The sequence below is a fragment of the Panicum virgatum genome, chromosome 8K (assembly GCF_016808335.1).
Source record: "Panicum virgatum strain AP13 chromosome 8K, P.virgatum_v5, whole genome shotgun sequence".
In the NCBI taxonomy this organism is placed as follows: domain Eukaryota; kingdom Viridiplantae; phylum Streptophyta; class Magnoliopsida; order Poales; family Poaceae; genus Panicum; species Panicum virgatum.
In genome coordinates, this window is record NC_053143.1 from 3,583,662 (window position 1) to 3,588,705 (window position 5,044).

The window sequence follows — 5,044 nt, forward strand, 5'->3', positions numbered from 1 at the left end:
CGGCTTGCCTTGGTGGGGCGTCGGGGAGGTTTGTGCCGCCGCAGAACGGCGTGACCACGGCGGCGCGGAGTTCCGTACAGCAATGGCGAGGGCGGATGGGGAGGTTGCAGGGTTTTGGGGCGCTGAGGAGGAAAGGTGTGGCGCACGGGGTTGCGGCGAGGGTTTAAAGGGGGGCGCCGGTGATTTCGGCGTGCGGGTTTGGAAGGCGGTGGCGAGATTAGCGGCGGGGATCACAGAAGGGCGTTGCGGGAGCGCCAAAGGTGGAAGATGACAGGTGGGACCGGCACTGCAGTGAGACGGAGATGCGTGCGCTGCGGGAAAGGGGGCTGACAAGAGGGGCCCACTGGGCAGCGGGCGCACGCGCACGCGCGGGCGAGCGGAAGCGGCTGCAGGCCGAGCGCTGCGGACGAGCTGGGCCGGGCGGTCTGCTGGGGGCGCACGCTGGGCCGTTGCACTGGTTCGGGGTGTGTCGCTGGTGAGCGGGACCCAGTGGCAGGTGGTGGTTTAGCGCGTTGCGCTGCTAGGCTGAGCGGAGCCCGGGTGCGGGAGAGGGGAAAGCCGTGGCGCTTGGGCCAAGCTGGGCCGGTGCGGGAGGGAAAGGAGGAGAAGGTGGGCTGGGTTGCCTGGGCTGGCTTGGGCCGGTGGGATGGGCATGGGCCGGCTGGGGTTTGGCAGTTTGGGCTTGGTTGAGTTGGTGGGCTTCCTGGGATTGGGTTTGGGTTTTCCTTCTCTATTTCTAGTTTTCCCTCTTCTTTTCTTTACCAAACACACTCAAAATTAATTTGAATTCAAACTCAAATTTGAATCCAACCCTACAACACTCAAACAAGTAAAACTATGCAACGGCATGAATGCACAAACAGTTAGCCCTAAAAATAAATTTTAATTATTTGTGCAACAAAATTAAGTTAAATGAAATCTAAGCCAATTAAATCCTTAGAAAATTAAATAAACCAATTAAATTAATTATTAAACATTGAAATTTAACTTAGGGTGTTACAGCGCCTGCCGATGATGGGCGTTGGCGCGGCCGCCATCGGAGGGTTCTGTGTCGGGAGCTAGAGCTCATGGTCTCTTTCTACGCGACGGGTGAGGTGGTTAGTGCCGCGGGCTGGTCTGGCGATGGAGATGGCGGCGCCGGCGGCGTCCGATGCTGCTGTGGTAGAGAGCGGCGAGCAGTAGCTGAAGGTGGATTCAGCTGAACTGTGTGTTGCGACGGCGACGGCGGTGCCCTCGGAAATGATCAAAACGCAAAGAACTGAATCAGCGGATTGCTACGGCCATCAAGCCGCACCCGTTCTTGGGCGGCGTCAACTGGCGCTGCTCCGGTGGGTCCGCCATCATACACACCCATGGGCCCATGGCCTCTCGAACTCCCATCTCATCGTGCACTCTGTTTCTGTTCGTCACATCGCGACGGACGGCTACCGCCCGGCGGCACCTAACGCCCGGCGCCCCGCCGCCTCAACCAGCATAAACCTCCGCCGCCGGTAGCAATCCAATTCCACTCGCCCACTCCATGCCGCAGCACGCGCTGCTCCGCCACCCACCGAACCGGAATCGGAGGCTATTCGTCTCGCCTGGCCATGAGCCCACATCGATCTCGCGTGGCGGCAGCATGTCCCATCGCGTGAGCGCGGCCCTTGGCCGGTGCTTGGAGCTGGAGAGCGTCATCATCAGCCGCTTCCACTCGGGAAGCCTCGGCCTCGACGATGCCGTCATGCTGTTCGACGAATTGCTTCTGGTTGCCAGGCCCGCCTCGGTTCATGCCTTCAACAAGCTCCTCACCGTCGTCTCTCGCGCCCAGGGAAGGGGCTCCTCAACCTCTGTGCTCGTCGCCTCCCTCTTCAACCGGATGGCCCGTGCCTTCCCAAACAAGGTGGCTCCCGATGGGTTCACCACTTCACCTACAGCATCCTCATCGGTTGCTTCTGCCGCATGGGACGCCTGGAGCTTGGTTTCGCCTCCATCGGCCTCGTCCTTGTTGGGATCTTTGCTTCTTAGATGCCCAGACAGGGAGCATGAACAGTAGGAAAGATGACAATGAAAACAGATGTCGAACTCTCCAATAATAATTAGAAAATTCAACCCTTTATACTGTGGAGAGAGGAGGCTATTTATACCTCTAGCCCTCGGCCAAGGTTTCCTAAATTGCCCCCTCCCAACTCATTTACAGCTCACTCTTAGCCGGTTCCTGGGTAAAATTACAAGGTGAGAGGTTCACAAATCCGACCTTCTCACGTATTCGGGAGGTGTACAAATTCGACATTCTCACATATTCACGTTTTACTCACATGTCTACAACCGACGAAGGTTACAACAACCTTCGGGTACCTCCGGGAGTTTGAGCCATGAAGGTTCCATGAACGAGCAAACAGCCGTCATCTTCGCTCCCGGCGGTGATCTCTTTCCCCGAAGGTCTTGGCCTTCGAGCTTATGCTTCCGGGTAGCCGTTTGTCACCTTCGTCTCCCGAAGGTGAGCGCTGAAGGTCTTGCTCTTAGACCTTTTGCTCCCGACCGGCGGTTTGTTTCCTTCGCCCACCGAAGGTTGTCACCGAAGGTCTTGGTCTTTAAGCCTGTGCTTCTGAGTGATCCTTCGTCACCTTTGGGTACGCTTACCCTCCTCTCGTTGGAGCCCTGCAAAAGAGTTAGGGAGCATTTCCGAGGGTAGGAGCTTGTCCCGGAGGTCCAATCCCCAACAGTAGCCCCTCGAGGGCGAGGTCCGAAGCCGACGGTCCGAACCCTTGTTAATGAAGAAGATTGCGTGTAACCTTCGGGAAGCTCCTGAGGAAAAACGTCTCCCGAACCGTCGGCTGCAACGGTCGGTTTTTGTTGTATACGTGTCGTTCTCTGATTGCGCCGCTTGGGCTGCCGTCTCCTCGATTTTACCGCTAGAACTGTTCCTTTTCACCGCCTATATAAGCGGAGGAGGGGGGTAAAACCTGTGCCCTCTCGAGCTTTGCTTTCCTTGGTCGCTTTTTGCTATAAAGCACTTTGTCCGAAGGTTCTGGTTTCGTTCGTGGTGAAGCTGCTCGTTTTCTTCAGTGTAAGTAACTTTGCGGCTCATGGCTCGCACTAAACAGACAGCGAGGTTGATCGAAGGTTTGTTTGAGCCTTTGTTTCTAATTTGACTTTGTTTTTTATTTATTTTTGTAGTTATGGCATTCATTAAGAGTGCGGTTCTCCGTACAGACTCTGGTCCAGCTCCCGAAGGAGAGGCGGGTGAGGCCATGGAGATGTTGAGCTAACGAATGCCCGAGTTTGGCTGTGCGCCAGATGTAGTTTCATACAACACAGTTCTAAAGGGTTTGTGCGACAAAAAGGGAGCTGAGGAGGCACTTGAGCTGCTCCACATGATGGCAGATGATGGAGGTGGTAGCTGCCCACCAAATGTCGTGTCGTACAATACCGTCGTCAATGGCTTGTTTAGAGATGGCCATGTGGACAGAGCTTACAGCCTATTTAGTGCAATGGATGACCGGGGGATTTTGCCAACTGTTGTGACCTACAGCATAGTCATTGATGGCTTGTGCAAAGCTCAAGCGGTTGACAGGGCTGAGGGTGTCCTTTAGCAGATGATTTATAAACGTGTCAAGCCAAATAATCGAACATATAATTGTCTGATCCATGGATATTGCTCTTCACGACAAGGGAAAGAGGTGGCTCGAATGCTCAAAGAAATGTCCGCACATGGTCATCAGCCAGATGTTGTCACATGTAATTTGTTGCTGGATTATCATTGCAAGAGTGGAAGATGCACAGAGGCTAGAAAGATGTTTGATTCTATGATTGAAAAGGACATAAAACCTAATGTAACTACATATAGCACTCTGCTTCATGGGTATGCCACCATAGGTGCTCTTTCTGATATGCATGGTCTCTTGGATTTAATGGCAGGAAATGGTATTTCACCTAATCATCATATCTTCAATATAATTATCTATGCATATGGTAAAGGTGGTATGATAAATGAGGCAATGCATTATGATAAATGAGGCAATGCATATCTTTGACCAAATGAGGCAGCAAGGGTCGAGTCCTAATGCAGTCAGCTACGGAGCAATAATAGATGCACTTTGCAAGTTGGGAAGAGTGGATGAGGCTATGCTTAAATTCAATCAGATGATCAATGAAAGGGTGACTCCTAATATCGTTGTTTTTAGCTCACTAGTTATGGACTGTGTAGTGTTGACAAATGGGAGAAGGCCGAGGAATTATTTTCTGAAATGCTGAATCAAGGGATCCATCCCAATACCAGGTTCTTCAACACTGTAATGTGTAACCTTTGCAGAGAAGGACGAGGAAAGGAAGCCCAGAGTCTAAATAAACATAGGAAGCAATTGTGCAACATTTCTTACCAGACCAAGATACTTAATGCATTGCTTCCTCGATCAGCTTTGCTCTTGGAAACTCTGGAGGGTCTATATCGTTCCCCTCTCCAGCGTAAAGCATATACATGACAATCACTCACTTAAATTATCATGCACTGAAACTGAACTGAATTCCTGGTATAAACAGAGATTCTGCCCTTAACTAAAATATCGGGTATGAGCAGAAATTCAGATATGCACATCCAACTCCCATCTTTCATGCAAATGGCACTGCTTTAGTCAAGAACAGAATCTGCCAATGTAACAAAATCTGGCTTTCACACCAGGCATCGTAGTAGAAGTGCAGGTTGTGTCCAGATTTATGCCGTGGCTCGATCTATACAAGAACAAATGAATATTGCTACAAAGCGCTGCATCTGAGTGTATGAAACAATAGTATTATCACTCTATGAGGAGATGGACATGACTTGTCTGACGTCAATGGCGGACACTTCTATGATCACTGTTCACACATGACTGGAACTTTTGGGTTAACTGACACTGAAAGTAGCATCTTTACACACACAACACACACACTAGTCGATGCCATTCCATTAAAAATCTTGAGAAGCGGAAACATTCAATAAATTACACTGGGTTTGGGTTGTAATAGGAGAGCTCTCGACGCACCCCAAGCCTGACATAGCAAAGACATTGAAATGGACCTGATAACT

The 5,044-nt window shown here is 51.3% G+C and overlaps 1 pseudogene; it reads left to right on the plus strand.

The window, feature by feature from the left end:
- The first annotated feature begins 1,519 nt into the window (after positions 1–1,519).
- Positions 1,520–4,460, plus strand: LOC120646512 (annotated as a pseudogene).
- Positions 4,461–5,044: the final 584 nt, after the last annotated feature.